This window comes from Galeopterus variegatus, unplaced genomic scaffold (assembly GCF_000696425.1).
Source record: "Galeopterus variegatus unplaced genomic scaffold, G_variegatus-3.0.2 Scaffold843, whole genome shotgun sequence".
NCBI lineage: Eukaryota > Metazoa > Chordata > Mammalia > Dermoptera > Cynocephalidae > Galeopterus > Galeopterus variegatus.
Genome location: NW_007726954.1, coordinates 187,027 through 203,827, shown reverse-complemented (window position 1 = coordinate 203,827; position 16,801 = coordinate 187,027). Strand labels below are relative to the sequence as shown.

The 16,801-nt window shown below is 47.6% G+C and overlaps 1 long non-coding RNA gene across 1 annotated transcript in view; it reads right to left on the bottom strand.

Moving 5' to 3' along the window:
• Positions 1 to 1,208: 1,208 nt before the first annotated feature.
• Positions 1,209 to 16,801, bottom strand: part of LOC103590591 — a 17,133-nt gene continuing 1,540 nt past the window's right edge. The window contains exons 2-3 of the long non-coding RNA XR_550482.1: positions 7,180 to 7,380; positions 1,209 to 1,306 (exon numbers count right to left, since the gene is read on the bottom strand). This is a non-coding gene — a long non-coding RNA (uncharacterized LOC103590591). The remainder of the gene's footprint in view (positions 1,307 to 7,179; positions 7,381 to 16,801) is intronic.

Here is a 16,801-nt window from a genome sequence, read left to right as displayed (position 1 = left end):
CCTTGCTGTGGTGCAGCAAGGGTGATCTTTTGTCCAATTTCCGATAAGTCCCTCATTTCTATCTGAGGCCTCATCATCTGCATGGCCTTTACTGTCCACATTTCTATCAGCATTCTGGTCACAACCATTTAACCAATCTCTTTAAAATCTTCCAAACTTTCCCTCATCTTTTTCTCTTCTTCTAAGTCCTCCAAACTCCTCCAACCTTTGCCTAATACCTAGTTCCAAAGCTGCATCCACATTTTCAGGTATCTATCTGTATAGCAACACCCTACTCCTCAGTACCAGTCTTCTGTTTTAGTCTGTTTGTGTTGCTATAACAGGAATACCTGAGACTGGGTAATTTATAAAGAACAGAGGTTTATTTGGCTTACAATTCTGGGAGAGCTGCATCTGGCACGGGCCTCAGGCTGCTTCCATTCATGGTGGAAAAGTGGCAGGTAGCCAGCGGATACAAGCAGATCACATGGTGAGAGAAAGCGGGGGGGTGCCAGGGTCTATTAAACAACCAGCTCTCATGGGAACTAATAGAGCGAGATCTCACTCATTAATGCCCCCTTCCCCAGGGAGGGTATTAATCCATTCATGAAGGATCCACCCCCATGACCCAATCTGTTTTCAACAGTGCCACAATGGGGATTAGATTTCCGCATGACTTTTGGTGGGACAACACATCCAAACTCTACCACCCACAAATATGTATAATAAATGAAAGAAAGTGAGCCGAGATGCCAGGTACTGTTCAAGCTTTATTAAAGAAAGAAATCTGGTGGGCTGTGCTCAGTGGCAGGGAGCCCAGGGCTGCCCTGAAAATAGTGGGCAGCACCAGGTGTGGGGTTGTTAGAGCCTATATAGTGTGCCAAGGGCTGGCTGATACCATCAAGGAGGGTCATTATGCTAATGTGGATCGGAGTGGAGAACTGTGTCCTTGCAGAAGCAAAAGGGGTTTCTGCTTAAGTCAGGAGGCTTCTCATAAAGGGAAGGGGGAGGGGAAGGGAGGAGGTGGGTGGCACCATTTTGTACTTGGGCTTGTCTAAAGTGGTGCTGGTTATGTTACAGATCTATTATTCCTATCTTTTAAGTATAGGAAAAAGGGAAAAGGGGCGAAGGTCTCATTCTTCTGAAGCTACTTCCTGCTGACAATGGGTGAAGATATGGAAAAAATAAAAGATTTAGGTGGCGGGGTATTGGTTTCGTGTGGGGAGGCTGTATTCCTCCAGGGAAGGGTCACTGATTCTGAGGGGCTGATATCCTCCTTGCAGAACAATTTGGTGACCTTTTGCTTGGTGAAAGTCTGCATACGTTCCTGCAAGAAATTAGAGAAACACCAAAAGAGACAGGGACCATAAAGTAGGATGAAGCACAGTTAGGGGTCCTAGTAGGGACATAGGCCAGGGTATCCAAGGGTTCAGTGAAATGGTTTAAGCTGTTTTGGATCACCCCAGATTCATTTACATAACAGTATTCCTCCCCCAAGAAGAAGCAGGTGCCTTCCTTCTCAGCTGTAAGAAAGTAAAAGGCCCAACGGTTCTGTAAAGTAACTCTCCACTGTCGCCAGTGAAGTGACCTGTCACCAGAGGGAGGAGATGCTATCTATACTTAGTTCTTCTAAGATTTTTTGATAGAATTGAGAGGCAGTGGCAGGGCCTGCTATGCCAGTTCCAGTTACAGGAAGGATCCTTGCCCAATTAAAAGGTACAATTAGTGCCCTACGGGAGCAGGGGCACTTCCTGAAGGGGGGGGGCTGAAGTTAGTCCCAGTCCCGTCTCCATCTCTCCATCTGTCTGGAGGGTGATGTCAGGGACAAGCCAAAAGAACAGGCAAGAAATTGCATTAGGGGGGCAGGCAACAGGATAATGTAGTTTTACAAAGGAAATCTATTCCGGTTTTAGGGCATGTATGAGGAGGGGGTAAGTGAGTGGTAGCATTTGGTGTTAGTGAGGCAGAGTGTGGGCAGGCCCCGCACAACGCTGACAGTCCTCACCGAGATGAGATTAGAGGACAGTGAACAGACGTTTGTGGAAACGTCTGCATCGACAGGGAGGGGGGTGACCACAAAAAGTCTCTCGTGAAGTGGGAGACAGATGAGTCACTCGGGGACCAATCTGATTCGCTGAGGACTGAATCATCCCTGTGGACCTGAACCTCCATGTTCCAGGTAAGGGGGAGCATTGAGATAGGAGGAAAAACACGGGAAGGATGAGATGGGTTAGGAGCCAAAAGAATTTAAGGGGGACATTGCCACAGTGACATTGCTAAGAAGCATCCTACCGATAGGAGGTAAAGAAGTGCCAGGAGAAATCTTCCCGTAATGTTACACTGCTCTGGGGCAGCTGCTGCCAATCCTGTAGCAAGTACTAGAACGGATAGTATAATAGTAGCTCCTGTGTGAAGGACATGAAGTGAGACTGCAAGAGTGAGAGGATAATCGCCGGGGGAAAGATCATCCTTCTTCTGGGATTGGGGGAAGAGTGAAGGTCCTGGAGATTTTTAGTTTTGTGGGTCCTAAAATGGATGAAGTGTGAGGAGATATTGGGGTGGGGGTTGAGCAGAAGGACCTGTAAACAGATTTTTGGGTAAAGTCTCAGGTGCTAGTTTTACCAAGGATAAGTGATACCAAGGAGCCTTTCTTAGTACTTTTACTGCCGTTGGGGTGGCAAGAAGTACTGTATAAGGCCCTTCCCAACATGGCGGGAGGGGCTTTGGGATTCAGGTTTTAATATACACTTGCTGTCCCTGGCTCAGTTTTAAGTCTGAGAGGGTGGCAGGGAAAGGATGAGGTAATAGAAGGTTGGCCTGTTCCCTAAGAAGATCCCTAATGAGCAAAAGAGTAGGGAGATGACTGGCTAAAGGCGATTAGCTGGAAGAGAGAGGTGTGAGAGTGAAGGGCCGACTATACATAAGCTCAAAGGGGCTGAGGCCTGTGGGCTCGTGAGGGGGCAGCCCGTAGGTGAGTGAGTGACTGGTGGGGAGGCCAAAACGAGGGATGATTTGCATTACTGCTGTAGCATCCTCTGAAGTACAGGGAATAGCCTCAAACCAACCTGAAAAGGTATCTGCTAAGGTTAGAAGATAGTGTGTCCTTTTATGGGAAGAGTAATATAAGGGCTGAGGAAAAAATAGTAGGGGTTCATAGCCTATATGAACTGAATTATGGAAATCTAAAAGGATTTGCTCAGTTTGTGTAGTAGGGAGGACATGGCGACGAGAGAGAGTACACCAGTTGTCCCTTCTCTGTGGCCCAACTGTTGGAGGTGTTGTACTTCTCGGAGTGTGTATTGGGATGAGGACATATGGGCTGTTGGAGTGAATAGGACTGAAGCCATGTTGGGACCTAAAGCTGCCTGGGCTGCAGAGGGGCGGGGGAGGATTTTTATTTTTACTTTTATTTATTTATTTTTATTTTATTTTATTTTTTTAAAAAGAGGACCGGTAAGGGGATCTTAACCCTTGACTTGGTGTTCTCAGCACCAGGCTCTCCCAAGTGAGCTAACCAGCCATCCCTATATAGGATCTGAACCCACGGCCTTGGTGTTATCAGCACCACACTCTCCCAAGTGAGCCATGGGCTGGCCCTGCGGGGGAGGATTTTTAAAAGGACAGTTTTTTTTCTCTCCACTCTTGCTTCCCATCCCCTGACTTTCTTACCCGCTTGCTAAGTAAGAAAACAAGGCCGAGAGGCTAATTAGTACTTCGCAAAGCTAACAGTTCTTTCTTTGAGATTTGTAGAGTTTTGAGAAATGATCAAGGCCAAATGACTGAAGCTGACCTTGGGCACTAGCCAAGTACACTGGCACAAATCAAAATCTTGCAGGGTCCTGAGATGACAGCGAAGATGAGAACAGAAGCCAGATGAGGCCTTGGCAAGACCTTGTACCTGACCCATAGAAATGGACTCCTTGTAATTCACATCTCCTGCTCTCCTGCTTTTCACCTCCCACATTCCATCCCCTCAACCCTTCCTTTAAAAACCCCTCAGTAAATGTAAATCTTTGAGATGGGGTAGCCTACGATCTCCTTTAGCTGAATACAACTGCTTTTCTAACACCAACCATTTGACTTTTGAGTTTTGTCTTGTTTTTTGTTTTTTTCCTTTTCAAAGGGGCGGGCAGCCAGACCCGAGTCCAGTAACAGGGCCATGAGAAGGACCTGAGCAGGAGAGGAAGAGTGGGAGCCTGGTGATCGAACAGCTGTTTTGCAGTTAGATCCACCAGTTTGTTTCCCTGGGCTATGGGGTCATTGGAGGTTTGGTGTCCTCTGCAGTGTATAACCCCAACCTCCTTTGGGAGTTGTGCAGCCCCAATAGCTTGTGTTAGATTTACTGTGGCATAACCTGCCTGGGGGACAGGCATGGAGGTGGCGCTCCCATCTATGAACTGTATAATGGGATGCACGGAGATGTGTGGACAGGGACTGAGAAAGAGGTCTAAAGCCTCCATGCAGTTGTGTTCTAAGGGTCATGAGTGTTTTGGGATGAGAGTTGCTGGATTTTAAGGGAGAGCAAAGTTTAAAGGAGAACTGGGAGTTTTCAATGAAAGTAAGGTGAATAAGTTGTAGGCAGGAAAGGGAGAGAATTGACTCGGCCTTATGGCTGAGAAGATCTTGACTGTTGTCTAAAAGTTAGTTTAGAGCTTTCTTATGCTAAAAGGGTGGCTGCCGACAAGGCCCATAAACAGGGGCCCATTCTCGAGATGTGGTGTCTAGTTGTTTAGAGAGGTTTGTAACCGGGGAGAAAATATCTCCTGCCTTTTGTCCCCAAACCCCGACTACCAATCCCTGGGTTTTGGTGATGTATAGGATAAAAGGATGAGATAGGTTTGAGAGAGATAGAGCTGCGGCTGCAAGGAGAGCAGCTTTTAATCGCTGGAAGGGAGAATGAATGAGCTTTGTGGGATCTAAAGGAATGGAAGGATCCCCTTTGGCTGCCCCTTAAAGTGGTTTTGCTAGCACGCCAAAGTTAGGAATCCATAGGCGAAGATACCCTGCAAGCCCCAAGAAAGAAAGGATTTCACCCACTGGGGTAGGAGTAGCAACAGTGTGGGCCTGTGAATCCTCATAGAAGGGGCTACAGAGGAGGAGGTCATCCACATACTGTATTAAAGTGCTAGAGGTTAGGGAAAGTTCAGATAAGTCTTGAGCTAAGGCCTGGCCGAAGAAGTGGGGGCTATCCTGAAATGCCTGAGGTAGTACTGTCCAAGTAAATTGTTCGGAATGCCACGGGTCAGGATTAGTCCTGTACTAAACAGTATGAGCCATTAGGCTTTATAACTGGAAGGATGGGCATATTAAAAGGCAAGTGGATAGGCATATTAAAAGGCAAGTGGAAGATGAGAAGAAAGGAGTTTGTGTACGACGGGTTTTAAGCCTATTGGGTGTTTGTTAGCGATGGGGTACTGTGGGTCACCAGGGAACAAAGAGGGGTTCTGTAATTTAACAAGGATAGGGGAATGGTGCAAAGCAATGGAGGGAGAAGAAGCATCCCATACTATGGGATTAACCTTGTCCAAGGGGAAGGGGAAGGTGGAAGCCCCAGGGGCCAGGTCTGGGGCAGACTGTAACAGGAGTATTGTAGCTGGAGTTAAAGTGTTTAGGGTAAGAGTAGCTTTGAATTTGAAAAGAATGTCCCAACCCAGTAAGGGGGCTGGGCATTGAGGCTTTATTAAGAATTTGTGTGCGAATTGGGTGTGTTGTAGGGTGCAGGAAAGGGGTTGGGTGATCCGTGGGCAGTATTCTGACCCCGTGACCCCTACTATTGTGATAGAGGATGGGGGTGTTGGTCCTGCATATTCATGAAGGGTAGAGTAAACGGCCCCTGTATGGATGACAAAAGAGATCGGCTTACCTATCACGAGGCGAGTTACCCTGGGCTCATGTGTGGTGATCTCCATGGGGGCCTCAGTCCTCCTCCTGGGCAAAGCCGAGAAGCTCTGGTAGAGATGGCCGTGAAGCCAGAGGCTGTAGGTTTGGGACTGGGCCACTCCTTCTCTGGCGAGTGGCACAGTCAATCCCCCAGTGACCTGGCCGTTTGTAGTGAGGACAGGTTATGACAGGTCTGTGCCAAGTGGCCCGGCTGACTGCAATTGAAGCAGTTCTTGGGTGGCTTGCCCATAAAGGCAGCCAGCTTTGGAGTATGTGAGCCACAGATGTCATTAGCCAGGAGCTGGTATTTGGACTGATCTCTTTTACACTTTTTTCGAATATCAGGGGCTGATTGAGTAATGAAGTGAGAGGGTAAGAGGGCCACGCCTGCAGGGGAGTTTGGGTCTATACGTGTGTATTCATGTAAAGCCTCAGAGAGGTGGGTTAGGAACTTGCTGGGATTTTCAGTGGATCTCTGTGTGATCTCTCTAAGCTTGTTGTAATTAACTGACTTGTGAGTAGCCTTTTGGAGGCCATGAAGTAGGTGTGTGATCATATTATCCTGGAGATCCCGATCCCCATGGGTGGCCTGGTAGTTCCAATTTGGGTCTGTGCAAGGAACAGCAACAGCTCCCACAGGCCACCTATTATTTTGAGCATGTACCTGAGCCACCATCTAGACCTGCTCCCTGTACATGGACTCTGACAATTCCTTCCATCCCAGCCACTTCACAGAAGGGTTATAAAAAGCTGGAGCTGAGGGTTGTTACTGACAAAGGGGGAAAAGGAGAGGAGTTGGGCTGAGGACGAGCGTCTGGAGGCCATGTGTGGGGAAGAGAGAGAAATGTGGAGCGCTGATGGATCAGGAGATTGATCTGAGTCTGGAAGGAGAGGTCGAGCATGAGCTAGGAGAATTTGAGACATAGGACAGTTTTGACAGAGAGAAGAACACGTTCGGAGATAGGAAAAGGCCTGAACAAGGAATCTCTACAGCTTTTTCCATTTCAGTGAGTGTCTAAATCGAGTGCCATCTTGTGGCCACTGGAATCCATTGTAACAAGGCGTTTGAGTTTTAATGTCTCCACGGAGACTGAGAAATTGGCCAGGAGACAGCCCAGAGGCATAGAGCATGGAGTACAGTAGAAAACAAGAAGTTTAGGCTCAATGTCTCCCTGGAGGCCAAGAAATTGGCCAGGAGACAGCGCAAGGGCGTAGAGCATGGAGGTTTGGATAATGAGGATCCCATGTAGAGGGTGAGAAAGAGCAGTCAGTCCTGGTAGAAGAAGAGCACCAGCAAAGGGTGTCCCCTTTGGTGCCCACCTTCTTTTCGAGAGTAAAGCCACCAACTGGCTAGAGGAGCGTCTTCCAATAGCTGCGGGGCACGAGAAGGGTTCCCTCGGCCAGGTGCCTGGGCTTCATGGAGACCTGAGTCGTAGAGAGAGCAGTCGGAGGAACTGTAGAAGTAGGCTGGACAGACGCACTGACTCACCCTGAATTGAGGCCGGCGTTGGATGCATTGGTCTGAAACAGCAAAAGTAGAGAGTCCCGAGTGTACCCAGTTCCGGCAGGTCCAGGAAAGGTGGCCAAGGGTCAATCACCCCGAGAGAGGGGATCATCCACAACATCAGCCAAAATCCTTCCCTAGTTTCAGCACCATAATGAAAGAAAGTGAGCCAAGATGCCAGGTACTGTTCAAGCTTTATTAAAGGAAAAGAATCTGTAGGGCTGTGCTCAAAGTGGGGATGTGCTCAAAGTGGGGAACAGTCCAGGGCTGCCCTGAATATGGGGGACGGCACCAGTTGTGGGGGTGGTAGAGCTTATATAATGCACCAAGGGCTGGCTGATACCATCAAGGAGGGTCATTATGCTAATGTGGATCCGGATGGAGAACTGCCTCCTTGCAGAAGCGAAAGGGGTTTCTGTTAAAGTCAGGAGGCTTCTCGTAAAGGGAAGGGAGAGGGGAGGGAAGGAGGGGGGCAGTGTCATTTTGTACTTGGGCTTGTCTAAAGTGGCACTGGTTATGTTGCAGATCTATTAGTTTTGTTAACGGAAATCCCAAAAAAGGCCCTCTGTGATGATTTTCTAGTCAGTTCAGGGAACTCATCTAGCCCTGAAAATGCTCCAGGCTGGCAGTCCCTGGACAAGGACAGTGCCTGCAGCCATGCCCAGAGTTGAGAAGGAACCACCAGCATGTGGACAGTGTCATAAGCAACACACAATTGTGTGATACTTCCCACTGAGGCTGGTATTGCCTAATTTACTGTAAGGTTGCTACACAAGTTGTTAAGAACTATTTATAATTTTAGAGCTAAAGAGACCAGGTAATCCACTTAGCATATGAAGAAGTATACTCAAAGAAAGGTAAAGTCTCAGTAGCATGTGGCCCTGGTGGGACTAGAACCCAAGTCTCTTCAATTGTGGAGAAGACCATTATGAGAGTTATAATGTAAGGCTCTAGAAATTCATGAAGCACATAAATCTCATCCACCACTGAAAGTGTCTTGATAAGGGTACCTGTCTTGAAAAAAGAATGGGTAAGAAGGCAGAAGCCCTAGAATAGGACACATTTTGTCTGTGAAGGTTCTATGAGCAGTGGCAAAAACAAAACTAAATTTTAAAAAATATCCTGGACTTTAGTAAGTACTGGTGAAATAAGTATGACAGACTAAATTATTTAAGCACTGTTTGTTGGATATATTTAGCGTGATACAGTGTAAATTGATGTCAATTTCACTCTAAAGAAAGCAGAATACATACATCATGTTGGTTTCTGAATCATTTCATTACTAAGTATCTGTTATTCTAGAGAAGGTAGTGATTTTCAATTGCTGAAATTATTCCACAGCTTCAGTTTATGTGGGTTTTATTTTGTAAGATTGTATTTTTAAAATAGCAGCATACTGATAATGTGAATTTTTGTTATTACTTTCTTAATTTACCATGGCTGCAATGATTTCAGTTCATATGGAAAATGTACTTGTCCACTAAGTTCATGGAATCAGAAACTATCAGATCTCTCTGAGACTTTTATTGCTACCTTGGTTACTATATATGAAAAACAAGGAGTGATGAAACAATTACTAGGTTGGCTTTGCTTTTTATTCTTACAGTTTACAAGGCTGGGAAGTCCAAGCAGAGGGGGTACATCTAGCAATGGACAACTATGTGGATGTGAGCCTGGGACGGGCAGGTTGGGGACCAGGATCCTCAGGCTGGAGAGGAGTGAGCCCTCAGAACTCAGCACTTAGCAAACCTCCTCTCATGAGACCTCACAGCTGCCAGTGTACTGAGGGTATCACGCCCATCTCACCCATGAGTGACAGAGCCTCCATATAAGCCACCAGTCCCTGTTCTCCAAGTGGACAAGTCGCAGAGTTCATCTGGACTCAGCCTCTCCCTTAGTTGCTTGCCATGGGAAAAGAGTGAAATCGGGCCCCTCTGATGGCAGGCAGCTTGTGAGTGGCCAGCAGCCCCTTTTTATCAGAGGCTTCAATATCCTCATCTGTCATCAGGGAGGGCTGAGATAGAAGGTCCTTGATCCTCAGCTCCAATGTCATCTTTCTCCAGAGCTCGGAGCCTGACCTAGGTGCAAGTCCTGTTTTGTGCAAACCCCCCAACACAGGTGGCCCTGGCCTTAGTGCAACATGGGAACGGGTGAGGATGGGGCTAGAAATGGGTTAGGGGGCCTTTCTGATAGACTTGGACCATCTTTCTTTCAAGGAAACATATTCAACACCCAGAGAAGGAGGAAGGTGAGCAGCTGCGGCCCTCGCTCAAGGGAGCGGGGGGGATGTGGAAGTCAGAGACGGGTCCTCTCCCCCAGGCAGGACACTTCCTGGCTGCATCCCCTGCAACTTTGATTTATTAGGAAGATTTGATAGACGGAGGAGGGAATCCCATCCCACTGGAGGGTGTGGGAAGGGGACAGGAATCAAGGACATATTTCTGGGGGACAGGCTGTTTGAACCCAACACCGAGAACAGGTTGGGGCATGGATGGGATTGAAGGAGAGGAGGGTATCACTTAAGAGAAAAGTCTGCAAACCAGCTCCCTGCTCCATCCCTCCCCAACAAGGCCCCTTTAGCATCTCCCACCCAGGCCCTGTCAGCATCCTGTTTTTTCTGTGGCCCCAGAAAATTAAAGTCCTGAGAGAAATACAGCTTCTCCAGGTGGCAGCCAACAATTATATCATCAAGAAGAAGGAAGAATTTGGCAACTGGTTTAGGTCTAACTGAGTGGCTCAGTAACAACGAGAGATGAGGGCTTGCAGGAATTTGATGATAGGGGATAGAGAACTCTTTCTGGTGGCAGCTGCAGAGAGCCTGGGGCCATGGCTATCTGGTCAGCCACGGACCCTGTTGCATGGTGACCAGTGGGGCACCAGGACTCCAGCTGTGTGGCAGGCACTGGGAGGGAGAGCTGAGGTGTGGCTCCTGGTAGACTAGCAGCTGCCTCTCTGTCCTGCAGCTACAAGCTCTCCTGCCAGCTGGAGCCCCCATCCCACTAGGCCAGCAACACCCTCAAGGCAAAGAAGAGCAGGCCCAAGGAAGCCAAGCTGCTGGAACTGCATTCCCAGCTCCACCTCTGACCAGCCCTGTGACTGGGGCAAGCTGATCACAGCTCTGGGACTCGAGGCAACATTCTTATAAATTTAATGTGCCTTTTCAATCCCTTTTTCATTTTTTACCTATCTTCATCTGTAATCACAGTAGTATTGTCTTTGTTAGTGTTTTCATTAAAATCAATATAGACATGTTACACATAGTGCATCTTTAAATATTTATTTTTACTATGTCTGATATTTGGAGATCATGCCCTATGAACACATATAGAATAATTGTTTGCATTTAAATGTGAGAATGAGCTCCAGCAGCGCATACAGGCCACAATGTATTTCCTGCTTAACCAACAGAAAAGCTTTTTCTGGTTTAAAGCTATTGCAAATCCTTCTGCATTGAAGACAGTTGCATGGAGCTGCATTTTCTCTTCTCTATAGATTCTCAGAGTCTAATCTCCTAAGGGAGAACTGGTAGATCATTTGGTGCTTGGTTTTAAAATATTGTCTTACTCTACATTTTTTTGGAGGGGTTATAAAATTCAGATTTTTCAGCATTCTGTGGACACAGATGTGTTTCCTTCTTTGAAGTGTGTCCATACGCATGATTCTTTGTCACCACAGTTTAGTTAAATTCACCAGTCCCTCAACAATACTGTTCAAATGTCAGCACCACAGGCCAAGAACTGTGAGCAAACACCTCAAGTGCTACTGTACGAACTCAGGGCTCTCCCGTCAGCCCACAGTCACTACACAAACAACACGTGTGCGTCATCATCAGTGTCTAATCGTGTCCCTCCTTTCAAAGTCTATTGGCAAGTGGTGGCTGTACATCTGTTACTTAGTACACGCACAGACAGCAGCTGTGTACAGACTCACAGTGATAAGCCATGTGACAGCTAACAAAGACCAACACTTAGGAAAGGGAGTTTGCCAACAAAGATGAAAGTGCAACAAAGACACAAGAAGTAATGACGCTGGAAGGGAAACTAGAATCAAATGTAAATAGAGGTGGGAAAAGTGGGCAACTGCAAGAGTCTTGATACTTCTGCTATTGAAAAGACTCCCACTTCTCAGCCACAGTGAAGGTGACCTTACAGACAAATAAGAGAACTTGTAAAAATAATAGTTATCCCAGAAATAGTGATGCCAGTAACACTGCACATTAAAGAAAATCCCAGACATATTTCACAGCCTTGAAAGTTCAAACAGTAAAATATTGGAAGCTTGTATGGTCATTTTTATAGTTCTGCACTACCATGCAAAGCAAAGACTGCCTGTATGTGTGTATATTTGCACACCGGTAGGGCAGAGGTTCTCCGCTGGGAAATTTTGCCTCCCAGGAGACATTTTGTAACACCTGGTGACATTTCTAGTTTTCACATAGGGTTTCTATTGGTGTCTAGTTGGTAGCTACCATCATCTCCTACATCACACTGTCTCATGCCTGGCAAAGAATTATCCAGCCCAAAATATCAAGACTGCCAAGGTTGAGAAGTCCTGATCTAGGGAAATCTACTTTTCTCCCACATTTGGGTACTGTTATTTTTATGTCATTTTTTAATAGAACACCATTTCTCTAATAATGTGAGGTGCTACTTTTTAAAATCACAAACCAGCTTCCATAGAATGGTGGGCATGGGAAGAAGAATTTTTAAATGGCCTAATGACATCTGCACCCTTTATTCTTTGTGTCACCCTCTTCTTTTAAGTGTGGGAAGAATCTGTGATTTTTTCAATCCAGTGAATAGAGTAAAGCTGACAAGCTGCTACCACCATGAATCTGGTCTGTTGTATAAGAAACCATTGAGCAGCCCAGAGAGACACCCTCTAGCTGAACTGTGGAAAGTTTCATGAGGTGGGGAACTGCAGTGGCCCCTAGGCTGAGGGCAGCCCTCATTTGCCAGTCAGAAGCTGGGGCTCCCAGTCACACACCACCAGAAATAAATGATGCCAACACCCGAGTGAGGTCAGAAGCCCATTCTTCCCTGGTTGAGCCTTCAGATGACAACACATTTCAGGTGACTACCTGACTGTGTCTGCTGTCATCACTTCTCACCCCTTCTTTTCCAGTGCAGGTGCCCTTCCTTCTCTCCACGGCCTTTTCTTCCACCCCAGCACAGCTCAGCTGCATCGCTGCACCCATTACCAGGGCTTCCTGCCCCCAGAACCCCCAGTGCCTGTGCACAAACACATCTCTATTCCCATCAATCTGGACAAGTCTGACATTTTTCACAGAAACATTCAGGGGGAAAGCTAAAATCACCACCAGGCAGGCGCCCCTTCCACTCTCGCCCTGTTCCTTCCCCCTGTCACTCCCCTATCCCCTCACCTCCTCTTTACTAGATCAGTACATTTCTGCTCAATCAGTTGTCTTTGGCACACAGCTTTTGAAATTTTTGGGAAGCTTTTTTTTTTTTTTTTTTTTTTGGAGAGGAGAAAGAGGAAAAAGTGTGAGTAATGTGGAGTTGTGCGAGTTCAAATTCCTTTAGTTTGAAAATCCAAAGAATTCCCATTGTCTGCATGAGAGTTTCCAGCTGGGTTTCTCTGAGTCCTAAGGGCTGCGTGGGACTGGGGAGAGGAGCTCTCATGTTGGTCACCTGGGCCCCATCCCCACTTCAACTGAGCAACTCTGGTTTTAGATTTGAGATTTCAGTTGGGCAAAGAGTTCCATTGCGGTTAACAAACATTTGATAGTGTCCAACTGGCTCCAGTCTGTGCCTGACAGTTGGTAACACTGAATCCTGGGCAGAACTGCTGGCCTAAGGTCCCAGAAAGATTTACAGGCCTCTCCAACCAGCTCATTGCAGCCTCCAGTGTCCCTGGCCCCAGTGACTTCCAGGCTCACTGATAAAGCAATGTTTAGCACAACAGAGGTCCCTTGTAGTCCCTGGTGCTACTTCCCTGGTAGGGGGAAGTCCTCCCTACCTCCCAACTTCTCTCCGTGTCTTCTTCAGACAGTGAGCGGAGGTGCCCGGCAGGGTACAGACAATGGCAGAGAGTGAGGAAAATGTCCTAAATGGTGGCACTCCTGAGGAGGAAACAGAATAATCTATGAGATGGAAAGCAGTCCCTGGGCCTTCCAGCTGTGGTCCCTGAAGGAGGTGGTGATGACATGGTTGGCCACACTGTGGAACTGGGTAATGGTGGTATGGGGAGTTGGTGCCAGGTGCTTCTTGACCTTCTTATTCTACTGAGACCAGGGGGAGCCCCAATGGTAATAGGGCACCACTTTCTTGCATAGCTACTGGGGAGGAGGAGAGCATTACAGGGGCACGGTCCACCCCAGCTCAGAATCTGCAGTATCCCACAGTCCACTGGCAGGTGACAGTGGTCTGAGCTGGAGCTCAGGAAGCTGAGAATGTAGCTGGAGGCTTGTAGGAGTCCCTGGATTGGGTTCTCTACCCACTAAAGGCACTTGATACATGATGTCCCAGGCCTACCACAGCTGAGGAAGGTTCTGTAGTGTTGCAGCCACGTTATTCTCACCAGCCCCACATCCAGAAGCTGTCCCGGGCATGCACATCTCAAGGTGGCATCTTCCCCATCCTAATGAGCCCTCTCGTCCATTTCCGCATTCAGATTCACATTCCCTTTGGAAGCTACAACTAGGGACTCTACTTGGATGTCTGCTACAGGGTCTAGTCCACATCAGGTGCTAAATAAGTGCTGAAGCTGGTGAAGCCTCCTGGGAGGGTGGGTGGGAGAGACCCATGGACCTGCCTGCACCTCAATGAGCACTCTCCATCCCCAAACAGCCCAGGACCTGGCCCTGCTTCCCCTATGTCCCAACTCATTTGATCTTCACAGTCACTCCGTGCACCTGGTGCTGTCAGTGTCCCATCTATACTGTTGACATGTGGACAGGAATGTCACAGGCATTATAAAACTAGTTCAGTTCACGTGGTTAGTAAGATGAGTAATTGATACTGGACCCAGATCACTGGACTCTGGTCAGGAATGGCTTGTCTGGGACAGCAGGTGCAAGAAGGACAGCCTGTCTAGGCCCCACCCTGCAGAGCCGAGCTGCTCATCGTGTCCATCAGAGTCACCTGCTCTGCCAGCAGCTTGGGAGAGAACGCCATGATGTCACACATGTCCACACTGGGCTGGCTCATCATATCACAGGACAGGGGCAGGAGGGCTCTGGACATTGCTCAAGTTCCAGCTCCATCACTGGACGTGACCACTTCCCTGCCCCTGGTGTGGGCTCTGAAGATGGTCATGGATCCAGTTCTACAGGTGACTCTGAGTGCAGAGCAGGCAAGGTTGGCTCTACAGCCTGTGTGGGAAGTACCTGTTGCTCTGGGCATGAAGCAGGTGCAGAAAAAAAAAAAAAAAAAAGCTTCATAAATATCACTTTTCACTGGCCTTCCCAAACACAGAAAACATCTCACTGCATTAAAGGAAGATCTAGCCCCAAACACCACCCCTTAAGTCTTCCAGACTGTAGTCATCCTCACCATCTGTGTCTGCCTCACCTCACAAAGAGCTTTGGACCCTCCAAGTTGGCAAGAAGAACATGCCACTGGGGACCCATGTCTGATCCAGGCCAGTTGACCCGCATGTGGGCACCCTAACTTTTAATGATGGAAAGTGAAAGCACGCCCAGGGTCCTAAGGCAGGAGCCAAGGGCTGCACCCTCTGCCCAGAAGTAGGCAAGCAACAAGGCAGGCCTGGGATCCTAAGGCAGGAGATGAGGGCAGCACCCCCCACCCAGAAGCAGGCAAGGAGCATGCCGTAAACACCACTTCCATGTACATAGCCCACCACAGCCACTGCCCCAGCCACAGCTGCTGCAAAAACAGCTCAACACCAAAGCAGTAGCCACAGCCACCATTCAAGCAGTGTAACAGACACTCGATGGCATTGACACAAGGAGAGTCACCAGCAGAGACCAGAAAAAGAAAAGGATGTCTGTCTCCTCAAAGCCCACTCCAGAGTAACAGAAAATGCAACTGCTCTAACAGCTGATGACCAGACATCAAAATAGAGATATTAGAAATACAAAAAATCCAAGAAAATATGACATCACCAAAATAATACAGTAATTCTCAAATACCAAACCCTATATAGCAGGAAATCTTTGAAATGACCGAAAAGGAATTCTAAGCAACAATCTTTTTTTTTTTTTTTTTTTTTTAAAGATGACCGGTAAGGGGATCTTAACCCTCGACTTGGTGTTGTCAGCACGAGGCTCAGCCAGTGAGCCAACCGGCCATCCCTATATGGGATCCGAACCCGCGGCCTTGGTGTTATCAGCACCACACTCTCCCGAGTGAGCCACGGGCCAGCCCCCTAAGCAACAATCTTAAGGAAACTCACTAAAATATGAGAAGACTCAGTTAGGCAACATAATGAAATGAGAAAAACAAAAACTCAGGTTATGCAGTAGGAAACTTACAAAGAGATTAATACTTTCAAAAAGAGTGTAGCAGAACTCACGGAACTGAAAGATTCACTCAGTGAAATAAAAGGCACAACTGACAGCATAAGCAGCAGGCTAGACCAAGCAGAAGAAAGAATTTCTGATCTTGGAGATAGTCTTTTTGAAATAACCCAGACGGGCCGGCCCGGTGGCACACTGCTACAGTGCGCCGCTTGGGAGCGTGGTGGCGCTCCCGCCGAGGGTTCGGATCCCACATACAGACCCGTTCCCACTCACTGGCTGAGCGAGGTGTGGGAGCAACACCGAGGGTTGCGATCCCATTGCCGGTCCCGGTCCGGTACGGGCGCGACACTGAAGGTTGCAATCCGTTGCCGGACATGAAAAAAGACAAAAAGGAAAAAAAAAAAGAAATAACCCAGATGGACAAAAAAAGGAAAAAATAATTTTAAAAACTGAAGAAAACCTAAGAGAGATAGCTGACAACCTTAAGTGCACAAACATTCAACTCAAGAGTATTGCAGGAGGGGAGGAGAAAGGAAAAGGCATGGAAAACCTATTCAGTGAAACAGTAGTGGAAAACTTCCAAGGTATGTAGAAAGACACAGACATTCAGATCCAGGCGGCTCAAAGATCCCCAAACAGATTCAACTGAAAAAGACCCTCTCCAAAATACATTATAGTCAAACTGGCAAAGCTCAAAGACAGAGAATCTTTTTTTTTTCCTCCTTTTTGTCTTTTTTCATGTCCAGCAACGGATCGCAACCCTCAGTGTCGTGTCCGTACCGGACCGGGACCAGCAACGGGATCACAACCCTCGGTGTTGCTCCCACACCACGCTCAGCCAGTGAGCGGGAACTGGTCTGTATGTGGGATCCGAACCCTCGGCGGGAGCGCCACCGTGCTCCCAAGCAGCGCACTGTAGCAGTGCACCACCAGGCCGGCCCAAAGACAGAGAATCTTTTTTTTTTTTTTTTTTTTTTTTTTTTTTTTTTTTTCCG